At 32.5% G+C, this 26,908-nt stretch overlaps 1 long non-coding RNA gene across 3 annotated transcripts; it reads left to right on the top strand.

Moving 5' to 3' along the window:
- The first annotated feature begins 13,176 nt into the window (after positions 1-13,176).
- Positions 13,177-15,871, top strand: LOC130633925 (uncharacterized). 3 transcript variants are annotated; one of them, XR_008982138.1, is made up of 4 exons: positions 13,177-13,230; positions 15,057-15,170; positions 15,258-15,338; positions 15,708-15,871. It is a non-coding gene; the product is annotated as an uncharacterized LOC130633925 (long non-coding RNA). The 3 variants fall into 3 exon arrangements; XR_008982139.1 differs by lacking the exon at positions 13,177-13,230 and adding an exon at positions 14,340-14,373; XR_008982136.1 differs by lacking the exon at positions 13,177-13,230 and adding an exon at positions 14,571-14,717.
- Positions 15,872-26,908: the final 11,037 nt, after the last annotated feature.

The following is a 26,908-nucleotide window of genomic DNA, read 5'->3' as shown; positions in this document are numbered from 1 at the left end:
TCTATCGATAGCATTTGTAAAAAATAAGATATCCGCTATTTTTAAAAATGGTAGATTTCCAAATTTTTAAAGAAACGAAAGTTGGCAATTTAGAACAAAAAGTATTATCACAACAACTTTCAAAAATCATAAAACCATAATTTTAGAAGAAGTTTGTTAAAAAGAAACTGGGAACAAAAAGCTTTAATTTCAAGAAAAATGAGTCTATCTTTTTTAACTGAAAAATCGCGAAATCAAAGAGCTGCACTTTTCCCTTCACTATTATCAAAAAGATTCTTTACCTTGTTTAGTAGATACAACAAGCACTGACTCTTTTTCTTCCAAACTTTTTGGGTAAGATAAATAATAATAAAAAAACTGATGAAATCAATTTGAATTTGCTGCAGAAAATTTGTAGCAATTTTTAGCTTCTGCAGCATTATTTCGACATTTGCAGCGCAAACGTCACGTGACTCATACACACAACAAACTTTTTATACAGTTTATTTGATTATTTTATACGTGTTTACAAGTCGTCGCATTCTGTGAAACTTACAGACGGCAAAAAAATTCAAGCTCATGGAGGTTTTTAAACAAAACCCAGATTTGTTCGGTGCAAAAACAACAGCTGATTCTGAAATTTTTTAAAAAAGAAGAACTTTGTGATAAATTTGATTGAACATACAAAATTGAAACGTTAGGCAAAAAATATTTCATGGTTGGAGAAAAATTTTCTCAGAACATCAAAAAAATGTAAGGATGGAAATTGAACATAAAAAAGCCGTAAATGTTTACGTTAGTATGCTATTTTTAAAAGATCATCTATTGGTAAAAAGTGCAGTTTTTACAGGTGAAAAACGGGAAACATTAATTACTTTCTACAAGGACAACACTATCTTATAGAATCATGTTATGTTGGTATACATAGATCGAAATGTACGTCGTTCTTTAGTGTAAAAGTTAATTGAGGAATTTGATCAAAAATTTACGGTTGAAGAAATTAAAAATTCATTGTAGCAATTTTTTATTTCTTTATAAAAGAGAAAAAACATCTGAAAATGTTTCTCGTTCTTCTGCGGCTGGAAAGTATGACTTTGAAAACTCCAACTGAGAACATTTTTACCATTTGTAAGAGTCACACCAGACGTTAATTTGTCTATAAGTTTCTTTAATCCACGTGGAAAAGAAAAGTAACCAACCAATTGAACTAAAAGCTAAGAAAAAAAAAATCTTCTGACGCAATGAGGCTAAAGCTAAAACTATTCTGAAAACAATAAACAAAAAATTCCGTTCCGTCTGACGACAAATCTCCCTTACCTAATTTGGAAACAATCTTCTACATTTGCCTGGCGCGCACCCACCCATCGACTTCGGGGATTACCTAGTGAATTTAGAACTTAATGTGGTGAAAAATTAAATGGGCATTACGAAAAACAAAGTACTTTAACAGCATGATTCTTGATACTTGGAAAGCATAAATTATAAACTTTTGATAGCCTTTTTCACATTGAATCACATTGACACATTTATAGTACGTCATAAAAGGAACAAAAACAAAGCAATAAATTTCCTGTCACGTCGGCAAATTTCTCGGTGATATCATCGGATGGATTAAATAAAATTGAAAGGATTTGTGCAAAACACCACTCTGTGCTTAAAAATAAGTTAAGTTAGATTTTTCTGATAAAAGGGATTTCATCATTCTTGACCCCAGAGCTCTAAGTAGCTCTGGACCCCTGAAGTTAATTAACTAAGGAGATTAAAATGATTTTCTTTAGATGCAAACGAGCCTGTCAGAGCAAACCACTAAACTATTCTAATTTCTGAATAAGAAAGTTTGTTGCCAAAGTTATAACTTTTCAAAATTAAAATATATTGCGATAAAAAACAAAATTAAACGAGCTATTTTTCACTTTTGCTTTTTTTTTCAAACCATCTATTTAAAAACTAAACTGTTTAATAAAATGTTTTTGTTACTTTCTCCTAAACTCTTTTCACCTTTGTTAAGCTTGGTTCCCACTGCGGTTTAAGTTGGGTTTAAATATAAAACCTAAAAGGTTTTGTATGTGTTTTAAAAATTAAAATAAACCTGAGCATTCCCACTGTGTTTTAAAAGCAAAAACATGTAGCGTTTCTCTCTTGGTACCCTTTGTGTGACTTATCAAAAATCACTGGATATTCGCGAATAAGTACGCTAAGATTCTCTTCCTGTACCAAACTTAGTTTTTTTCTGCTATTTTCTATTCTCTTTTCTGCTTAACGTGAAAAAGCACAAAATGTTCCGTAAAATCGTTGAAAACTCCTTCTGCATTTGTCGGCGCCTTTGAACTTTTATCTGTGGTTTAACCCTATTCGGTCCGGGGTTTTTCGAACATACTATGACCGGGGGGGGGGGGGGGCGGATTCCGCCCCCCCCCCCCCTCAATAACTTTTCATAGGATTGTACAAATTGAATCAAACTTGGCACACTTATAGTACGTCATAAAAGGAACAAAATGGCGGCAATAAATATTTGCTTGCGTCAGCACATTTTCTGTGACGTCATCAAAAGCTTGAAAATTGGTAAAAATGCCACTATCTGCTTAAAATATAATTACTTTTGTTCTAAGGCGAATTTTTACATTCTGTTTAAAGTTTCTAAAATCTAAATAATTTTTTTTAACATATCTTCCGGTTTTTACATGGATCGAATAAAAAATTGCCAAAAATTGCCCGAAAATCCGTTTTCTTCCGAATTTCGGGTAAAATCCGACAAAATCGGGAAATCGGATTAGTCACGTGTCAAAATTATTCAAAATGATTCTTCTTGATGAAACAAAGTTGTGTTGCAAGTTTCAAGTTCTAAGGATAATCCTAACAGGAGTTATTATATTTTCCCCAATATAAGGATTTTATAGAGATTTTAGGGGTAGTTTCGAGTAATGGCCAATATCAAAGCCTCTGAAAGGTATGGGACCTAAAAATTTAGCATGCAGGTGTCTAATAGAGAAATGCTGAAACTCAGCAAGTATCATAGCCATATAAGAAAGCAATCAGGAGTTATTAAAACTAGAAATTAAAAAAAAGGTTGCGAAGCATTTCGCAAGTTGCAAGCAAAATTAAACTATCCAATACTTTGTCCCTAGCTCTTCTTGTTTCTTTGGCGCTAACATCTTCCGAAATACATCAAAATTGAATATCATATAGAAGAACCCTGGGGACGAGGTAGGAAAATGAACGCTCTGCAGAACAATTCGTTGCGCAAAAACAGTTTTTTCTTGCGAATAGACTGCGCGAGTATTTGATGTGCGTGGGATATTCTTTTCAAAATGTGCGAGAAAATTAGATTACGCGAAACTAACAAAAACGAATAACGCGTGTTAAAATTTTGTACCGCCTTTTCCCACAGAATGATAAAAGTAAAGAGCGCAATACAAAATTACACATTTAGCAGTATTCCGAAAGATATGTTATACATCGAGTTGTACAACCCGCAGAAGTTGGTCCTAACGTTAACGATTTCGTAAATGACCTTACAACAAAACAGTATTTTTTTCACGTAAAAATACCGGCAGTAGAAGCCATATAATCTACTGGAACGAATTTCGAAAACTCACGGGAAACAATTAAAACAAAAACAAACAATCAAAACAGTTTTTTAACTTTATCAAGATATATTAAATAGCTTCAAATTTGGGCAGAAAAACAATAACGGATTCGTCTTCTTTTCACCACACGCATTAGAAGATTACATCACTCACTCCCATTGTACACAATCTAAAAGAAAAAGAAAACATTTTCATATAGTGAAGCTTCCAGTGCCTTTAAGGCATGGCCAAGTCAATGGAATTGAAAGCACTGTTTTTCATCTCATAAATAATTAAGGCTAATTCGGAAAAGTATAAAAGAAAAAAACTAAACAATTTGGCAACTTTACTAATTCTATATGCAAAGTTCCAACCATACCAACAGTTTCCAAATCTGACAAAATCATTTTAGAAGTGTTTATTTGAAATTAAATAAGTTTATTGTCCTAGACCCATTTAAAAACATATGCTTCTCATCATTCAGTTTTTCTTCAACCAACATTAATGTAATCATCCAGAGGAAATTATAATATCTCTTGTGTGTGTTTTAGAAGCTGAGTACACAAATACACAAATATTACAAGTACTGAACTTTGGCAATCATATTTTGCAATCAGACCCTTTTAAAAACTATGCTGAACCATGCCAATTATTAAATTCAGCACTAATAGAAAAGCACCTTGGATAGGATTTTTGTTGGATGAATAAAAGACTGACAAATGGTTTATCGTGAATGAAATAGTAATTTTTACACAAATAATTTAAAAAATAATGAACTTTGTTATGTGGGTTGTTCTCAAACACACGTGGGGGGTGGACAAGAAACTGTGATGTAATTTCTCTTGGTCTATTAATCCTGAGAATATTCTAAAATAAGAGGGTGTCAATAAGCTACAAACGACCACATATATAAGGGCGAGTTCGGGCAACTTTTCCAATTAAATTAGTGATTGTCTTCCAAAACCGAACTTGCCTGGAGCATTTCCAAAATTCAATTCCTTGTAACATACCTTGTGGACGATTAGTGGAAAAAGATGCTTTAAGAGAAAGGAGTTAATAAAGTTTAAAAGTTATTTATCAAGTAAATTTTATCAAAAACCATCAAAAACAGTTCTTTTAAGAACTTTACTACCACATATTTTATTTTATGGCCTATGCAGGCTTTTTCGGGTGAATACTTCAACTTCTTCGCAAAACGCTAAACTTGCCCAAAACCGCCTGCACGTTATACGGCGTATGCAGCTATCAGCACCCTTGTTCTAAAATTACAAGCAGTTTCGAAGATGCCCACGCCGTTTAGAGGACGTGGTGCGGCTTGGGCATCCTTGAAGTTCTGTTTAATGACAGTTTTAATGTTTTAATGTCATTTTAAACCTTGTTCTCAGGGAGGGTATACAGAAAACTAATTCCTATTGACAATTACATTGCTGTTGGTTTGATAGCAAAAGTGGATATTTTTTTTAGTTACTGTAACAGGTTACTTATATAATAAACAAAAAACTGTGATAAAAAACGGTTGGTCAGCTCACAGAGCTATTTGTTAGCACACAGAGCTATTTGTTTTGTCTGCGCCCTAGCTACAGGTTTTCCTATATCTGGCTATCAGTTAGGTAGTAATACAGCTTCTCCATATGTATTCTACAAATTACTTTCAATTCTTTTATACAAAACTGAGCTCTAGCTACCTTTCGTGTGATTAAGCCTTACCTTGATTTGGATAAAACCAATTAAAATTGATAATATTGTATTCTTACATCTTCTTAGAAACAATAAAATAAAACACAGCTCGGCGCGTTATAATTGTACAAATTACTTCAATATTTTTTTAGGAAAGGGTACCTTACACAGGAGCTTTCCAATCCAACTAAAATCTCCAGAAAAAGCACAGCAACAAAAAAGCTTAAAATACACAAGTAAAGTCGATTAGAAACAGGACTAGCAAAAACATTTTTCAGAGGAAGAAAACCGTTTTAATACTATTATGTTTTATTAAAATACAACTATAATAGTATTAGAAGCAAAATTGCAAAATAATTAATTAATTATTTATACAATAATTAGCTATAATACAAAGAAATAAGGCATATTTTGGGTCTGTAAAATATACGTGTCTAAAATGCCGACTACCGTTTCTTGTTCACGGCATGTTCCTCTTTGTGTGTTCAAGTTTGGCGGACGTATAATCCGGACCAAAAGACGGGGGGTCAAAATCCGGGGGTGGGGGGGGGTACGAGCCGTACTAATTGCATTTTTTACTAAACTTATACTTTAACCCCTCGGTCCAAACTTACTTTTTTTATTAGAAAAAAAAATACCCTAGCTTTATGTGCAAAAATATCAGTCCTATTTCTTTACGCTGATTTTATATGATTTTTTTTCTATCGGAATTTTGAGAATCTCAATAATTCTCTTGGTATACCTCGCGTGTAGCAAACGTGCTCCACAATTTCGCTTTGCTCGCTTCGCTCGCAAAGCTCAATTGCTTCGCAAAAAACCGTCAGGGGGGGGGGGGGGGGCGGAATCCGCCCCCCGGACCGAATAGGGTTAAGTAGGTTTTATGCCGAAATTTTAAAACGCGAACACGTTCCCATTATGCTTTAACATTAAAATCTTATTTAAAACATACTTAAAACACACTTAAACCACAGTGGGAATCGAGCTTTAAGCTCGGTTTCCACTGTGGGAATGTGAACGCGTTCGTGTTTTAAAATTTTCGCCATAAACCTGTTTAAACCACAGATAAAATAAAACCTTAGATCAAAAAATTTTGATATTGTTGTTTAAAGTTCAAAGGCGCCGACAAATGCCGAAGGAGTTTTCAACGATTTTAGGGCACATTTTGCGCATTCACGTTAAGACAGAAAAGGGAATAAAAAATGGCAGAAAATAAACTTTGTTTGGTACAGGAAGAGAATCTTAGCGTACTTATTCGCCAATATCCAGTGATTTTTGATAAATCACACAAAGGGTACCAAACGCTACATGTTTTTGCTTTTAAAACACAGTGGGAATGCTCAGGTTTTATTATAATTTTAAAAACACATTTAAAACCTGTTAGGTTTGATATTGAAAGCCAAATTAAACCACAGTGGGAACCAAGCGTTAAGCATCTTTCACAGATAAAACACGTGGGAACTGCAACAAAATATCATCTCACTGTGAGTATGTTTCTTTAAGAAACAAACATTAAGTTTAATTTATATTCTCGTATGCATTTTTCTTGAGTAACAAAAATACTCTAGAAACTCCTATTTTACATTTAAAACGCTACTTTAGCAACCATCCGTCTGGCGCTTGGCTTTAGAGCAAAATGGGTTTGAAAAGAGCCAGGAAATTATTCCTTGAAAAACACATAAAAACAAGCTGTTTGTAGAAGATGAAGATGGGAAGCGCAACACAGCAAAAATTATGATGCATTGTATATGTTTAAATTCTAGTTTCTTCTCTGTTATCCTAATACAATATCATTTTGTTTCTACTTTTATCTGTGTGCTGCACTATTTTTAAAATAACATATGAAAAATTGATATAAATTGTTTTTAACACGAATGCTAACTAGATGCTGGTAAACTCGGTCTACAGATTTACGTGCTCAACGTTTCATCTAACGCCTTATAAATATATAAACAAAATGCAGTTGATGTTGCAACAAATACAAACTTCTTAAAAGCCACAACCCGTCTATACCTTTAAAGTCGGACCGTTTAGAGACTATTCAATCCGCGTTTCCAGGTACTCCCTCTATATATATACTAAACAAGAAAGGCTACGGCCATGAAATTCTACATGCACATAGGCCGACAAAGAATTCCAATGACAACAATATTTTTAAACTGAATCTTCACCTAATACTTTTCTTAATTCTAAAGTTCTTTAAAGACAGAAGTAACAACAATTAAAAGTAGATAGAGAAATCATAAAATTTACAACGATAAGAGTTACAATAAGAAATTTGATCCAATATCAGATTAATTTTTGGGGAAAAAGTTCTGATAATGTATACATAAGTCACCAAACTCTGGACTTTTACTAAATTTATAATTACTTAAACAAATATGAGAAGAGGGAAGGGACCTGATAAGAATATCATATATTCAAGAATTTATCAAACAATACCCATATGCAATATCTGAAAATTAAAGCCATGTTGTCTTAGCATAATTAGAGTCGAAATACAAATTTTACGTAACCGACGCCCGTCTTGTTAGTTTGGTTGACAGGTACCTCTACTTCATGAAATATGATAGCAGTCGCAAGTGTAATATCTCTTAATATCTCTTTTCAAAGAAATATCAAGTTACAATGTCTTTTCTATGATGGCGTTTTTACATTGACTTTTAGGCAACTTCTAAACTTCATGTGTTTTTTTATTTTTAAATTTCTTTTTGTGTTGTTCGCGCTTCGTTGTGTGCATTACATTATAAACAACCAATCAGAACGTTTCTCAAAATGGTAGCGCATGATATTAACACAGTCTTACAATAAACACTTGAGAGGTTTAAGAAAACGAAATTTCAATACTTTTTTTTTCAAAAAGGAAAGGAAATACAGATGAAAATTCTGTTGTACATTGATTTGATGACAAGTGAGTTCTGATGTTAGCTTACACTGGTACTGCACAATCTGGGAAATATTATTTTGATTTACAGAGTTCCTAGCACATATTTTTGAAATGAAAGTTTCATGAAGAAATTGATGAAGGTTACTTGGTTATCCCTTTGGTTGGTATTGAGATTGCCTCCTGAGAAGGATTTTTTTTAATCTCCATATTGTTGGAAAATGTACTTCTTTATATGTTTGTTTGTTGTTAGTAGAATTGATTTGAATTTCCCTTTTTCTCTCCTGATTTTATAGGTTAAAGATGATGGATGCATGTGAAGATGAGTACTGTAAAATACAGTTTGCAGTGACAGGAAGGGTAAATACTACAAAACTAACGAGTTTAAATCTATAATAATAATTAAAATTAAATATAGCAGTATACCATTTTTTTATAGAAAGAGGCTTGTTTTGTATTTTGCCAAACAAGTAATCGACAGAATGTGTTTGTATATGAAGAGAATCAATCATTACAAAACGTATGTTGCTATGTTATAAAGTGGCAGATGGGGTAACAGTGTCTCTAGATTACTTCAAGCTCTGCCTCACTTTGCAATCAGAATCATACTGTTTTCAGTGGTAAAGTGTATCAGAACTTTGAATATACTCTTAAAAAGGAGGATAAAAGGGAGGGATTGGATTTGAAAGCCAACAATATATAATGCATGTATCACTGTATCACTGAAATTAAAAAATACTTAAAGTTTTTTGTCCAGGTTTAGGCCTAGATCACCAATCCAAGCTGCATCAAATAGGTTCTGTGGATTATTAATCTTATAAGACCTATCCAGATTGGGCTTTAAGTGACCCTTCTTAATTACTGCTTAATGCTTACCTCCCACTTAATGGCAAGTTGATTTCACATGAGATAGCTTTAAATGTTGTCACTGAATTTTCATTTTTTTCAAAAATCCTTATTGGGCTTAAACGTTTGAATAATTATGGAAAATTATAACAGCAAGCAGCTCTAAAACATATAATATGAAAATTTATATGTACAATGTTTTAAACGTCCAACCGAATATGTCTAAGTAGAACTGTTAAATAACTCACTTAGGGAACCTTAATGCGCAGAGATGAGGCAAAATTAAGAAGAAAACATCTGCTGGGCTTTATTTTAAAACTGTTCTTTCAAAGCTATATTATTAAAACTTGAAATCGTGTATTTATTTATATTCTGTTTTCCTTTTTATCTAGAATTCTATTGTTGAAAATTCAAGATTCCGCCGGGTTGTTAAATACATAATTCACCTGATGCGGGCAAGGAAGCTCTTAAATCGCCTGCAAGATCTGTAGGATAAACGAAAATACATTGACACTTCTTATATTATACAAACTTCTTAATTTTAACTTGTGTTATACCTGTCATTGTAGTACATATTAGTCGTTTTTGTAAATAGATTCTTATGTTTTTTCCTATACACAGATCTGTTCTATGTCAATATGAGGTTCAAATCCCTTCAGAAAAAAATTGTCTATTTGTGCAAACCTTGCAGCTAGCCGAAGTTTTAAAGGAGAAGTTAAACAAAAAACCTTATATATCTTATGAATTTAAAGCTTTTTCAATGTTGGTACAAATTTCAATCTGTGATGCTAAAAAATACGATTTAAAAAATTAGTCATTTTTCGCCTAACAAGGTTTTGGAGAAGTTTCCAAACAAAAATATTTTGCGGCATGCCAAGGTTAATTTCCACTCAAGTACTAATTGTATTAGCACGGAATAAGGTAAGAAAAATGCTTTAATTTGGCTACCTATTCAAGAAAAGGTAAAATAACTATTTCAACTTATTGTTTGAATTAAAACGGATTGAAACGAAAAGTTTTTATTAGCCCATCAGAGTCTAGAAATCACAATTTTTCGATTTGACATTTTTAACGTCATTATTGAGAGGAAATTCACTGATAAGTAATTATGAAACGATCCTTCGATTGACTGATATCCTTAATTAAATACATTGACAAACACATAGAAAGTGTTCGTTTGACTCTTTAGGCTGTGGATGTTTTTATAGTTTTTTTGTGTGTTTTTGGATTGAAAAAAAGTGATTTTGTGTCGTAGTTCAGTAGGATGCTTCGTTTTGTTCTTAACCTTCGTGGTTCGTAGTTTTTCGAACATATTATGATATTATGATGTCATAAATGGAACAAATTTGTAGCAATAAACTTTCGCTTATATCAGCTTTCTGTAAGGAGATCAGAAGCTCAAAACATCACCGCCTGTTTATAATACAATTAATTCTCTTAATTCATCGGTTTTTACATATCTTGCGTGATAAAATGATAAAAAATTGCCTTAAACTACCATTCTCAGGCTAATTTAAAAAAGGGGGAAATCGGTTTTGCCATTTTTCATAAGTTTGCGCAATTAATAGGAACCTAAGGGTTGTATAATATCCAAATGTCTGGACATGTATAAGACTTAAAGAATTGGCAGACACATCATCACATCGTCGCGGCAAATAAAACGCTATTATAAAAATCTGACACGGTAGTTGAAAATATTCCAGACCAAATTTAGTTTTTTCCTTTAAACAAATTTACTCAGAGGAAGTCCTCTGCCAAATATTCTTTACATTGCATCAGTTAAGCACGACACGAAACTAAAACTTTGGCAGTTTTTCTTTCTCTTAGTACGATTCTCTTTAATATATATTTTTTGCTATAAACACAAAAAGTAAAATAGACAAAAAATCGTGATACTAAACAGAGTAGAAAAAATTATATTTAAAAACCTTACTTTGATTCTTCAAGAAAGAAAATGAACAATTATTATTTCCAAATGGAAGTTTTTTCTACCAGTTCAAAATAGTCATATGATAAAGTAATCATCCCGAACTACTTAAAATTAGCCATTATGTATTCTCAACATAAGTATCTCCTTATTGCTATGGAAATAATATTTAGTTTTAATACTTTCCATTATATTGAGGGTAATGTGTATTATGTAGGGGCTATGCAAAGAATGACTCAGCGCGTTTTTCCCAGGAATGTTCAGAAATTTCTTTACAAAACAATGCGTGTTAACCCAACCACAAGTCTAGCTTTGTTTACAAGGAAAAAAGCCAACTCTCTGTATCTGTATTCTTATCTGTCACGTATCTGATATTTTGAAACTTTTGATTTAGCAAATTCTTTCCTAAAGTCCATTTATCTTAAACATAGTCCATATCCAAAGTTATACTACATTGATAGAGCAATGCTTCTCTGTTTTTCGCATAATTGTTAACCAAATAAAGCTCAGTGTCGATTATATCAACTTTTGTTTGCCTTCACCTTTACATTTTTAACTCTCGCCGTCAGATCACGTGATAATGAGCATTGTTTAGTTGCATGCTCCCTGATGCTGACATCAGCATGCTGCGACCTTCAATGCTATATATCATCATATATTATGGGTAACTTGAAAAAATGCCATGATCTGATTGGTTAACAGTTTATTTTGACAGGGCGTTGTATGGAGCCACACAAAACACATAAAATCTGCTCACCTAAATTTATTCTCGCATTCCGAAAGTCGAATTCTTTTTTATAATATAGTATGCTGTCTTATATTTCAAAACTAATAGCGCATCAGGGAGACGATATTTTTTTAGAAGCCAGAATGTTCCGTGGTAACTAGAACGTTTTTTTAGGCGTGGAGGTTCCACGGTTATAGCCTTTTCCGTCTGACAAAGAATGCAATTTTTCGTCCACTGGCGAAAAAATAATCTAAAGCTGCGATATATAAAGGACGGGCGGCTTCTCGGATTTTTCCACTAGTGACCAACTATTTTACAGTGTTTTTACGTTAGACTGCTATGATCTACTAAAAATTGCCAAACATTCGCCTTGTATTTACCTTTCTAAATTATCCGGTTTATACTCAAAAATACTCTGATGTACTGTACTGTTCATTTTGGCGCGCCATTGTAGCTACAAGATGATTGAAAACTATATAATTAAAACTCTCAAATTGTGATGCCTAACTACATAGGTCATTTAAAACAAATGGGGGCTTTATCATGAAAGAGCACGTTTCAACAATCCATATAGCTGGTGTCAGCAATTAACTGCGTGCCCAAACATGAAAACGTGGCTGTTAATATGTTGTGGATGTTAGATCTGCCAAGTAACAATAAAAGTTACACATGGGACACTCCGAGGCCAACCTAAGTGGGGTTGAGAGTAATATTAAATGTCAGATGTTTATAATTAGTTGTAGTTACGAAAAAAAATCTGGCAAAAAAAGTTAATGTTTTCAAACTGTGTTTGTCAAAAGTAGCTAGTTATTTCTCTTGTATATCTTTGACATGTATGTACTCCCTTGTTTTTATTATACCATCCATAAAATGAATTATAGAATACTACCCAAAATACACTTCTTTTGTAATTAACTTATCTCATTATCGCCTTTACTGATTAACCGTGGTGGCAAAAAAATCAAAACATTGCATGAAAACGATTAGTTTAGATAAAGTTCAGGACGCCAAGTTGCTTACTAGCTGTCCTGAACTTAGTTATAAACAAATGTTGGTTTTATAATTTTCAACTGCCGCGTTGAAAGGATCGTAGTGGATAAAAGTATATTGAGGGCATAGTAGTGGTAGTGTGACAAAAAATATGAACTATTGTTGATATTAATTGTGTATTTATGGCAACTTTAATGTTGGCTAGCTATAGCTAACTAGCCAACAAACTTCTTGTTTCTTACTCCTACAAAAAGTTTATATTTTTTATACTGTGAGTTATAAAATGTTTACCTAGTTCACTAAAACTTCATATACCTTATATGAATATAATTTATATATTATAATTATATAGGTTATAATTATTTTCCTAAAAAAGTTACCCAGCTTTTCATAGCCATATATTATAGGTTGAATGTTATACCTAGCATGTACTCAGCGATGATGTGCTGCCCAGCTATGTATCGTTATTATTGTCACACTCCCCTGCTAATATACTTTAACCTTTCCATTTAATATACATTTATAATAAACATATTTTGGTTCAACCCAGTGTACTCAGTAATCACAAATTGTTTATTGTTTTGGTTTGTCTGTTTAGATTCATATCAGTATTGTAGGTTTATCATTTCTTGAACATGTAAGGCTGTTTATTTTATTTAAAAATTTCTTAACTTTCTTAGGCCATATAACTGATAGGTTATAAGTTATTGTGGTAAATTGATCAAGTACTAAACATATCTAAAGGAGAGCTGCCTACCTTACCTGGCTAAACATTATTGCATTGACACAAGATGTGACTTGAAACAAATCGTGAGCGGTTTGTTCATCTACAATTCTCTTAGCTTTGGAACGAATCACCCCCTTCCCCCTCCCCCGAAAATTGCCTATGGATTATCATTTCATTTAAATACATCGTTTTCTGTATAAAAAATCTATTACCCCTTACAGTACCTTAAATTCAGAAACTCAACAAGCATAATACAGAAAAGTTTTTATGTTAATTCTATCAGCTTTGTCTAAGAAGACCACCCCTTAATAAAATTATTTTTATATACAAAGTTTTTGATCATTGCTTTTACGTACAAATAAATTACAATACCCATAGTTATACTTTACCTGGAATAACAATCTGGCAAAACTTACAAATATAATATTACTGGCAATACTTATAGAAATACTACCTATTGACAGAACATTTTGTGAATTTAAAAAACAACAACAATTATCTGTAGCTCCAACCATAACATTCTTACAGGCCATATTTTTAAATAACCAAGGCACAAGGATACTTATGAGTACTATCTTGGGTGATTGCATTGCACTTTTTGTTGAATATATAACATGATGAAGACCAACATTCACTCTACTACCACCAACCCAACATGCTTAGGATAGCCTTGGAGGAAAGGGATAGCCAAGTCATAATGTATTTTACAGATGTTTCAAAAAATCCAAACCATAGTTATAAGAAAAACAATAGCTAGCTAGCTAAACACTAGAAAAAGATATAAACCAGTAATTTTAATAAGCCCAATGGGAATAAAATAAGTGCCATGTTCTATTTTTTTAACAAAAGTTTATAATTTGCCCATTTGACAAGTTAACTTGAGAAATAATAAAGGTAAACAAACTATATGTACATCACTTCGCTGACAAATTAAAAAATTAAACTAACCTCGTTAACATGTTCGTATGCTTATTCCGGCTATGTATTTTGCGGAATTGAAATATTTTCATTTGCGTTTAAAACAAAACAAAACAAAAAATACGACATAAAATGGTAGGTTAGCTGTGAATGAAAACAAATTTTTAAGATTTTTGTTTATAGTGTTGTTCTATTTCTAGCATTGTTACTAGTGATGTGAATAAAACCTTTAAAAAAAACAGTTTGATATATCAATAGTTTTTATTTAAGGATTTATTTTAAACTAGTCGTTAGCCCGTGGAAAAATCCACCGATTCGCCCGTCCTTTTTATACCGCATTGCGTGCGTCTCGCTACCTGCGCAGCTAAGCTACTATTTTGCGTGATAGACAGACGAACGGACGAACAGACGTATACGGGTATTATAATATAGAATCAAAGAAAAAAGAAATACACATGAGGCTACCCGCATACCTTGCTGTAAGTTCCTTGCAACCCATACGCTTTTTTCAACTTGAACAGTAGTGCAATAACATTAATTTCACAGCATTTGAAGTTGTATTCAACCTGTCGAAAAACTTGAATTTTAAGATTAGTTATAAAAGGCAACACAAAATGGGATTAAAGTTCACTTCACTACTACATTCTAAATTCCTCTCCTCGAGTTTCCTCACTGAAGTCGTTTCCTAAATCCACCAGATATGGAATGAAAAGTTGAACACAGAAGGAGGGGGAGCAGGAATGGGTGCGCCTAAATTGTTGTAATCACACATATAATCAAGGCAAGTTTTGAAGCTGTATATTATGTTTTTAATTTAGTTTAATGCTAGTCTGGTTTGATGGTAATAATATACAAAACACATCACATCACTGAAAAAGAGTACCATGACTTGCCAAGAGTATTGCAAGAGAGAGTTTGCGTTACCTGCAGAAGTAGGTGCATACTGGTTCAACTTCCCATTAAATTTCTCTTTTTTGAAAAGAAAAATAAATTCATGTATTGAATCATTTTATTTGCAGGTCCAAAGCTCATTTCAACTTTGCCAGATGAATAGTAGAACCACAGTGTTCATCTATGATGAGGGTCAGGGCTTCAAAAATGTATGTATTGATTTTAGTTTATCGATAACAGAATTATTGTGTACATACTGCAAACGTTATCTATCTCTGTCAATTCTTTTCCACCATAGTTCAAGTCATATATATTATAAAACAAACTGTACTTTCCATTTAAGATTATCCTTTAGTTAAAATATAAACTAACCATGTTCAATATTCAACCACAAAGTGTCGTTCGATTTTTGACATCAAAATTTAATACATCGTTTTTAGTTGCTTTCAAATTATTCCAAGAACTGTTTGAAATTTAATTAAAAGTGATTTTCTCTCTTAGTAATATATATGATACTATTGTATTATTGCTTATCAACTAGTCAGCTAATTATGGCTTTGTTTTGTAATTTTATTTAGAGCACTGTCAGGAGGTTTAGAAGACTGGTTAATTATGTGATTAGCCTGATAAGAGCAAGGAACTTGTTGAATCGACTTTAAGAGAAATCAAGAGAGATCGGTAGAGATATTGTATGTTTTTAGGGTTTTTAATTTTAATACATTAATAAAAACGTTTTAATGTTTGTTTATGTTTGAAGCTTTAACTTCAGCGTTACCTAATTTTTTTAACTATAGTAAAACCGTAAAAAAAGGTTATTTTTAGTGTCAGAAAAAATGGCTGTTCTTCTGTGCAAACTCTAACTTGTTATTTTATCACTCCACACTATTTTGTAAACAAAGAGAGAGAAATTGAAAAGGTATAAGAATGAAATCATTTTACCATGACTTCAAAAAAGCACCTTTCACTGGTAATATTAGCTAATCAGAATGAATTGAACTCAATAGCATGTTACTACGTACAACTTTACAAATACAATTTTTAGTCTTTTATCACGTCGAAATGTTATTCAAATAACATAAACATGATTCTAACGTTCATAACAGACAGACTATTAAAGTAGGAGCTGTTTCTAATCCCTTTTGACCAGACCATTAACCACCTCCACCCCAACTTGTAGTGCAACGTGCATTATTCTCCGGATTTTCAATTCCTTCACCACAGTTCTTATCTCTCCCTCATTGTGTAGTATTTTTTATTCTAATTTGTGTCAACGCCTTCACTTGTTTTACTGCAATTCGAAACTTCTATGTTCTAGGTAATCATTGACCTTTACCGTAAAGTTATAAAATATTTTAAGCAAGCATATTAGCTAATGATGTCGTGAAACCAAAATCTATATCTGTTAAGACTGTAATTAGTATTCTTTGTTTTTGTTGTTGTTGTTGTTGTTGTTGTTGTTTTTCTTATGAAAAGAGTAAAACTCTATTAACAAGAATAGGGTACAAAGTGAGAACGCAACGTATTATTTATTATTACTTTCTTATTTCAGAGATCGTAAAAATTTTAAAATAGTGAAAAAATCACTTGTCTGCCATGACGTCACGTCTGATACCATGACGACTCATTGATTAACAGTTGGTCAAGAGAAAAGTTAATTTCTTCAAGTCAAATTTTAGCCTGGTTACCAAGTAATTTTACACATTGTGTACAAATTGTTATAAGAATGTAATAACTAACGTCATTCACTTTTTTATCCTACTTGCCTATCAATTTACTAACATCCATATGTACTCAGTTTCATTAGGAAGAGGGGGGTTTAGCATCATAAATTAGAGCAGATTTGAAACAAATCAAGACAAGAAGAGATTTAAAATCGGGACAAAAAGAGATTACAAATCGGGACAAGAAGAGATTACAAATAGTTGAATAACAAGGGTTTTGCTAAATTTTTTAAATGACACTTAATAGGATGTTATTTTGTGGAATTTCATATCGTTAATTTGTCGGACTTATACTATAGAGCTTAAAAAATTGGTTACCAAGGCTTTTTTCGTTCTCAAAGATATTCACATATGAATTTTAGATGTAATTATCTGCATAAATTATGATGTCATATTTAGGAAATAATTTTTTTTGACACTTTCTGTCATCAGTAATTTTAGACCTGTTAAGGGGATGTGTTTTCAAACTTTATCAATGCATAGATATTATAAAGTTGAATTGATTAACATAGATTTTTTAGATAAAATGACACTCGTTTCCTTGTCCAAGGCCTCTCAATTCTTTGCTAACGACCCAATAACTCGTAATGCTAAAATATAAGTGAAATGAAAATTGTAATAATCTCTTACCTTTGTTTTCAACGTTAAATTTCAGGATCACATATTTCAGTCGCATGGTAAAATAAGGAAAGCTTAAAAGTGCTATATATAATATGTATGTTAATATGTATATTTTCTTTCTATGTGCATTGTATTTCTTTCTATGTGCATTATAATTACCCACATACTTGTCGCCATAGATTCTTGGTCTACTGGTTAAATAAATCTTAAGCTGTGTTTATTCAATTCTTATGTAAAACTTTAAATATAGTTTTTTCAGACATAATTTCTAGTAGCGACATGTAAAAGGTACGCTTTGTATTGGAATTATTTTAGGGTTTTCCTTGGATGTAAAATGCATTTAGAATTTGTTTTCGTGTCGTGGCCTGTTTGCGACAGCCTGTTTTATTTAAGTAAGATGAAACCTACCAAAATCATGTGATACACAGTTATTTTTAATACAAATTCTAAAATCCACTTTTTGTTTTATGAAAATATGGCTTATAAGAATATCATACTTGGATTTTAGTTAAAAACAATAGATCTATTATGTAAAATTATATAGAATTAAGAATAATGACAGCCTAGTTAGAAGTTTCGTTTTCTTATAAAAAAGAGCGTGTGTCCAGTATTACCATTTTCGTAACAAGTCGGGGATTTCTGCAGCCATCTAAAACTCTTTCGATAAAGATTCCTCAGGAAAAACAGAAAAACAGGACCAGTGCTACAGTCTTAAAATAGGTATGGGTACAAAATCGTTCAAATATGGTTAAGTGTTGTAAAATTTATAATTGCAGGCTCTCTGAATCCGCCTCAAATTGCCGCACATCGGTTTTTTAATGCGTAAATATAGCTAGCCACTGTCGAATATTAACAAACAAGTGGGGAGGTAAAGGGGCGTGGAATAGATATGCAGAAGAACTGAAGCTCTTGTTTTAAACTTAAATAATCTTGAATATCATACTGGGCATCCAAATCAAACTGAAAAATATAAAAAAGGACCTTATAAATATTTGACAACTATAATTTTTTTGATTAGCCCTTACCTTGCTTTTAAAAGTTTTCTGGCAAAAGAAATCTGCTTAATGCGGCACAAAGACATATAAAATTATTGCGTATAAAGCCAACTGATGCAACAACAATGCCTTTGAAATCTTATTAGAGGCATTAATTACCCACCCTTCGTCCCCAGGGTTTTTGTTATTTGTATATGAGAGATGTTAGCGAATAATACTCTGGTATCGTTGACTTGACATTGAAATATTATTGGCTTTCCCAATTTCGCATAATTATAACGATTTTTTTCCTTAGTCAGCACTTTCTCAGGTCAGAATTAAAATGGAGCCATTGTATTTGTAAGTAAAACTATATGAAACTAACCAAATTTATGGATAACGTTCTAGTGTAACTTATTAGATTTCTTAAAATAGTACTCACTCAGTTTTTTGGTTCTCCGTTGTACATTAAAAAAGAAGAGAGCGGCATAAAAAGTAGACTGTCTGTTAGAAAGCGCATGTATGTAAAACTAGCTAGCAAAAAGGGTTTTAATATGCTTAGTCTTCGTATGCTTTGAAAAACCTTTCGTAGACGTGTTGAAATAAGCTAGCGTTATGTATTTTAGCTTGGTATTTTGTTTACATTTAGCTATCAGCTGCCTAGCTTAACTTTCAAAGTAAAATTTGTAAATTCCAGAGGATTAGAAACTTTGTTTGTTTTTTATTCCTCCAAAAAATATCTCCCACTGACATTCAAACACAACATATTTGTTTGGAAATTAAATTTATATAGGTAGATTACCGATATAAATTTTTGAGTGCGTCAGCACATTTTCTGTCATCAAAAGCTTGAAACTTGTTCAAAATGCCACTATCTGCCTAAAATTCAATTACTTTAGTTCTAGAGCAAATTTTTACATTCTGTTTGAAGTTTCTTAAAGCTAAATAAAAGTTATTTAACATATTTTCCGGTTTTTACATAGATGGCGTGAAAAGTGGCCTAAAATTGCCTGAAATTCCAGGTTTTTTAGATTTTGGGTAAAACCCGAAAAAAATGGAATTGCTGTTAATCACGCATCCAAAACATGAAAAATTATTCTTCTTGTTGAAAAAAAGTTGTGTTGTAAGTTTCAAGTTCTAAGGATGATCCTAAAACAAGAGTTACATTTTTCCCATTATAAGAATAAATAAATAAAAATTATGGTAGAGTAGCATTCTGTGAAACAGTAACAAATATAAAACTCTGGTTTCTAGCATTCAAAATATTATTAAACTGGATTGTACCAATCAAACATGGCCAAATTTTTATTTAGACCCTTTCTCACTTTTCAATCATGAGAATTCCTCCTAATGTTTTTTTTTTTCGTATAATCTTTGTCAAAAATGATACACTGTCAAAAATCGTGTACCGGTATCCCTGAAACGCCTAAATTCAGGAACTTAGGAAATATGATAACAATTTAAGTCTTAAATTTTATTTTTAACAAAAAGTATGGTTTTAAACGATAATTACTTTTTATAGCCCACTTCGCTTAACTTTTGTTAATGTATCCAGATTAAAGGTGCGTATTATAAACACGAGTAGAACTTCCCAACTTTGCAAAAAATAGTTCTTGTAAAAATTTAGAACTATTTTTATTAGTAATTCCCCTATTCTTGCGTGGAATAAGCAGAGGGGGTGGCTATTTTTCTAATGTTCTTGGAGGAGGGGGGAGGTTGCAAAAATACCCTTAAAATAAGGGGTGATAATAAAATGGAGGGTGGATATTTCTTTCTATTTGGAAATAGAGGAACTCATATCGCCATTTTACTGTATAAACGGTTCTTATACAACAAACAGTACTTATGGTGTACGCGGTACTTACTGTGTAAACAGCACTTATGGTGTACACGGTACTTATGGTATAAACAGTACCTATGGTGTAAACGGTACTTATGGTGTAAATTGTACTTATGGTGTAAATGGTATCTATGGTGTAAACGGTACTTATGGTGTAAACAGTACTTATGGTGTAAACGGTACGTATGGTGTAAACAGTACTTCAGGTGTCGAATTATTTTTATTGCGGGTCAGGCGGAAAGAAAACGAGTTGTGTGTCAATCTAGTCTTCACCGACTGTGTGCAAAATGTGTGAATTTGCTTTGCTTATGTTTTTAAATCGTGTGCGGTTATAGCTTGAATGCGTTTAATGGTGAGCCGCTATGATCAGAGATATTTTATTTTGGAAAACAATAATGATGATGGGGGGGTTAAAAATTTAAAATAATGCAATTCAATGCCTTCCTACAATTAAGCACACAATAGAGACAAATTCCTTAATGGTTTTGCTCTTATTTTTTGCTCTTCATTTTGGCTTTTAAGGTTTAAATGTCTAAGGCTTAAAAATGTCTAATGTCTTAAAGCTGTGCACATAGATAGAGAAATTATTCCCCCCTTCTCTTCACATCCTTGTTTTTATCCATATGATTCAAGAACGCCATAAGAATAAAAACCACTTTTTCCATAAACTAGATTTGAAATCTAACAATGAACTTGATATGTTTTTTATAAGAAACATTTTTATAACAAAATGAGTCTCAATAACCTCCAAATCGTAAGGAAATTTTAAGAAAATCCCCGGCCCCAGCGTCCTAATTTTTTAATATTTACATTTACAGTTGCTTAAACTCACACATAAAAAACCCATAATTGCAGAGTACAGTTCTATTGCTGATTGATTCTATTGATAGGGCAAAAATTACAAAACATATACATATACAGAGTAATAGCTGAAAATGTATACAAAGCATGAAATGATAGTAGAACACATATATAATACTAAGCATCGACAAAACCAAGGTAATAACACATCTCTATATAATATTAATAAGCGTGAACATGCATAGCGCATAACGTAAATTATGTGAAAACATAGAGGTAGGTAGTAGCAGGAGGGAGAAAGGAGAAAGAAAAACTGCTAAAACTGAAAAGGAAAACCATGAGGCAACTGCAGCTCAAATGCTAGTAGACTGCTGACCAGAATGTGGGTGTTGCTAACCAGAAAGGCACATAGGTAAATAATATACCTACTATAGATAATAACATACTAGAGTAGGAAGGAAATATATGTGGACATTTGTTAGTACAATTTATGAGTCACTATGTCACCATAATTTTAAAACACAAAATAATCAAGTTTCTTTTTTCCAGTCAAATTTACATCTTAACACTAAAAAATAAAAATAAAATGTATTTTTTTAATAAAAATAGATGTCTTAAAACGAAGAAAATAGAGGAAGAAAAATTAAGAAAATTTCAGCCTATATTCAGAAGAAAATGGAACCTCAAGTCATGGAAAAACGGTTTTCTTATAACAAAAATTTGTAGCTATTTTAGTTCCTACAAAACGGCTCAAGTGAGACCTCCATCATTGTTGTTACTTTCCATCATCGTACCCACTTGGTGTAATAACCAGACCACTCATGAGGTCGAGGTACAAGAGTCAACCTGGTTATAAATAATTTTTTCTTCACGAGTTGATACTTTTTTGATGGTATTTTTTCTAGAATGGGATTTAGGATTTTGGTGGTAAGGTAAGTACCGGTCTGAGAAATATCGTACATAACAGTACAATGAGAGTTTGTTTTGATGAGCATGCAGTCCCAAACGTCCCCAGTTTTTTTGCCTCCTTCGATATGAAAAAATCGGCGTCTATGAGAAAGGCGTGTATTAGAAAGTAATTTTGGTTCTAAGATGTATCTCTTTAGTGGATGTATCTCTTTACGGGCATTATAATTTATAATGCCCGTATACGTCTGTCTGTCTGTCACGCAAAATGGTAGCTTAGCTGCGCAAGTAGCGAGAAGCACGCAATGCGGTATAAAAAGGACAGGCGAACCCGTGGATTTTCCACGGGCTAACGACTAGTTTAATTAATATTTTCGTATGCATTTTTCTTGAAACACATAAATACTCTTAAAACACCTATTTTACATTTGAAACTCTACTTTTGTGTTTAGTTGTAAGTAGATATACCGGATTTGCAATTTCATCGTGATATGTAAGTTTGTTATTACAAATGCATAATTACCAACGAAAGCACGTGCTATATCATTTTGTGAACATAAAAAGAAAGTTTATATCTCATTTTAAAACGAATTTCTGGAACCGGAACTTATTTTATCTATTAAAATAGACATTAATCTTCCATCAATTTTTGGCCGACCCCTTTTTTATCGGTACTTTTTTATATGATCAGTCAAATATACTTTAGCTTCTAGAAAAAGCTTATCATTTCAGCTTTTAAATATTTTGAAACTTTTTGTTCAACTTTTTGCATACCATGCTTTCCAACATATATTCAGTTATATGTTTTCGACACAAATTTTACTCGACAGCGACATTTTAGAGCAAAATTTTTAATTAATAAAGAAAGTCCATATTAAAGAATATTTTTGAAGTTAATCAATTTTTCGCTGAAAAGAATTGTTCGAGTACCTCACGGTCGGATTTTTTTAAAATTAAAGACAATAGAAAATTCAATACATTTAAAGTATACAGAAAATAGTTGTTTCTCCTTCTTCTTTTTCCTACACCAAGATAAGACGGTCGGTTCGTCTTTATCTTCTTTTTTGGCTAACTGCCTTTTTACTTAACAGTACTTGTTGGCCAACTAGTTTTTTTGCCTGTTAATCATCCGCTGTTCCTTTTTTTAGTTTTGGTTTTCCGGTGCTTGCTTATCAAAAATTGCTTATTGATTCACAAGCCTCTATTACTTTCCACTTACTTTCCAACTTGCCGACTTACAGTATAATTGGCGGCTTGGTTAAAAGGTTCGTGCTGACGTACAGTAAAATAAAATCTGCGGCTTTATTATCAGTTGGTATTAAGTCTTTCCACCTTTCAGTAAAACCACAAGTCACTTTGTCGTAATTCCAAAGGACACATTCCTCAGGAAATAATATCAGCTGGATGACTTTTAGTATGTATTAGTTGCCATTAATCAGCATGTAATGTTTTGTGTATGTTATTTACTCTAATTTGAATAAATTATTTGTATTGTTTGTTGTTAGAGATCCAGTAATAAGCAACTGCATGATCTATCCAAGCAACTGTTTTAGAAATATCATAATAACCATCAAATTCATTTCTTACAGCCTTCAATAGTTCAGCTAACACAAGAGTACAATTCTTAAAGAAACATATGATCCAAAAGCTCTTGTAGATGCATCACTTAATCCATGTAAGTGTACATCAACGAATGGATCATTAGCACAAGTTGAATAACATCAATCCCGTCTAATATCACAGCTTTCTTGAAAGAAATAATATATGTTTTTCCACTCCTGCAATATCGCATATTGGTTAATGCCAAGTTAGTTTGGTAACACATAATTTCAGAAAAAAACACTTGAGTTTAACAGCAATAGGATTGATGAGTCCAAACGGGTCATATATGGTAGCTATAGAGTAAAGTACTTTCCGTTTAGTTATGGCTGTGAGACATTTATTCGCAATGTCATTAAATTTACAACCCAATTAATTATTATATTTATTCTAACGAAGTCCAAGTACCATATTATCATAAGGATCATATTGTTCAATTACACTTTGAAAATTACCAATTTTCTCATATACAAGAGATTCGAGTGACATAATGTTACCTTAATTAAAGTAGCCTTGACAGATCCGTTCTTTACATTTTCGAAAGAAATCAAACAATTTAACAACGCTGTTACCTCCACTAATAAGATCATCGACATGCAAAATGTCCAATACCTTCCTCACAGACACAGGATTTAATAAGAACTTCTCTGTATGAACTATTAATGTACCCTCTAATAAAAATGGAGAAGGTGTCTACCCAAACAAAACACGAACTAAACGATACTCAACCAATTTCTGATCTTCAAAATTTATATTTGGATTAAACTTTTTGTACCATAAAAACCGAACAAGGTCTTTATGTTCCGCATTCAATTTGATTTACAGAAATGCATTTTCAATATCATGCCAATATTATGCCATGCCAATGTCAAACACTCTGAAACAGTGAAGGACACTAAAAGAGCTTTAGTGAGAGAAGGTCCATAATGCAAAAGCTCATTAAAAAATCAGCCAGACATAGAGGCACAAGCATCAAGGACAACTCTGAGTTTTTTTCTTAGCACGGTCTTGTTTGATGACAGTGCAGTGTGATAAATAATGTACTTTACAGTACAGCTTAAAGAATTATGTCTTCGGTGTTCTCAATAATATTGCCAGCTAATTGAGATTAAATAACATCTTCGTATTATTGAAAAAACTCATTGCTCCTTTTAAATTTGTGATTAAGGCTTTTTAATCGTGCTTTGCTAAGTTCATAATTACCATCAATGTTCAGTTAATTCTCTTTTACTGGAAGTTTGACAGTGTATCGATTTTCATTAAATTGTTTGCCATTTTTGAATTTTGAGTCATTAGCTCTCCCCCAAAAATCATTTAATATATCAAGATCAATAGGAACTTTAAATGCACACACTTCCTCCACATCAAGGTGAAAGAAAGAACTGTATGGAACTTTAGTTTGTTTACTCAAAATATAACCCAAGAGCTACTAGACCAATTACATCAGGTTGTGATTTGACCACTTTACCCGTAGGAAAAGACCAGTAATACTCTGTCCCCATCGCCACCACTGGAGTTTTAATCAGCTAACTCAAGACCTTAAAGATGTTGATATGCTTGTTGAGTGAATTCTACAAGTTAACCTCTCAAAGATGTCGTTAATATGTAGATACAACGGCTGAAAGCTTTTTTATCATTTTTATCTTTAATACAAAATTTAACTTGTTCAAGCATTTGCGATTCAGCCTGATTCCCAAATGTTTTTAATAACATTTCTAATTTATTAAAAACAGGTAACTTCAACAACTCCTTAGCATGAGGTGTAATATAACTGAACTGAGTCCAGAGCCAGATAATATTCATAATTTTGCAGAATGTTTTATCACAAGTTTGTGCAGTTTGTAACAACCCAAGGTGCTCCGAATTTAAAACAAAATAATTGGCCAAATTCTTTTATGATATTATCCTCATCTATTTTAAGGTATTCCATTGTTTTATTGCCTGAATTTCTACGTCCTTTGCCTTTTTCTATGTGGGACCTAAAATCAGTTTAAGCAAATGTTTCTAATGAGCGTTTTCTTATTTCGTCTGCCTTTACAACATCTGCACTTTCCTTATTCTTTTTGTCATCCGATTGCTTTTAGAAGTTTTAGTGGCAAAACTCTCCACAATATCCGTCAGGAATAAATGAATTTCGCTATCTTCTGGTGTTATCGAAATTCCGCTTGCACGTAGCTCTTCTCGTTTCTTTTCGGATTGATCTTGAATTGATCTTCCCCAAACGTAGAAATATAAATCTGATACTTGATTAAGAGATTCAGTCATCCTTTCCCATACCTTAAAGCGCGCAGATGTATCTTGCTTGAAGCGTCAAAGTCCAAAAAGAAGAATTTCTCTCAGAAATGCCAGGTCATCTTTAGTCTATTTCGTTGCTTTATTACCAGAAATGTAAATTTAGGTGAAATTAGCGAAGAAAAGAAGGAACTATAAAACCATGAAAAAATAGAGCTGGTTACAATATTGGTCAAAAAAATTGAGACAAAATGCAGTTTTTTCGTCATTTCTCAAATATGGACAAAAGTAATAACGGTCAATGCATTCAGGAGGCGGCAAAGTCGCTACTTATGCACACACGCAGGCCAGGCATGGACCGTTTGAAGCTTGCTATTTGCATTCTTTAGCACACATTTCGAGCCCCACGAAGGCTCAGAAATTCATTGAAAAAGGCCATGCTGACGTGAACCACAATTGCACATTCCAGGAGCTTCGACTTAATCACATAACCTAAGATCTGAAGTGCTAAATCCACTCTGAACATTGAGGAGTGAACTTCATCAATTTCAATATGTCTGACTCTGATATAGAATTACACTACGCTATTACTTCTGGTGGCGAACTTCAAAATTAGCCGTCTTGTCTCAACATATTTTGACCATGATTATATAGCTATAGTTAATAATTTCTGTGTCGGGTTCAAAGATTTCGCAAAGTACCCTAGCTAAACGATTTGTTTATCTTGCACTTGATGTCGCCATGTTTGTTGTTGTTGTGGCTAACTTAAGGAATCTGGAAAAAAATACACGTTCACACAAGAAAAAGTTGCTTCTTAATAAGTACTGGATACTAGCGGAAGGTAGTGCTCATTATTATTTTCTAAAAATCCAAAAACACTAAAAATTATAAAAGTTATATATTAAGGTTTCAGAAAACGTCAAAACTCACCTTTTAGCGTTTCAAACGAACTTCAAGTTACAAGTTTCGAACAACGTGTGTATTTTGCGAAGGAAACATTCTCTCCTTCATCGGCGTCTTTGTTTTCGCACCGTAAAGTTTCTATTATTTCTCAGAAGACAACACGAAAACAAATGCAATTTTAG

This window comes from Hydractinia symbiolongicarpus, chromosome 1, assembly GCF_029227915.1.
Source record: "Hydractinia symbiolongicarpus strain clone_291-10 chromosome 1, HSymV2.1, whole genome shotgun sequence".
NCBI classification, from domain to species: Eukaryota; Metazoa; Cnidaria; class Hydrozoa; order Anthoathecata; family Hydractiniidae; genus Hydractinia; species Hydractinia symbiolongicarpus.
Note: the sequence above shows the minus strand (reverse complement) of the source record. Positions and strands in the feature narration are given on the sequence as shown.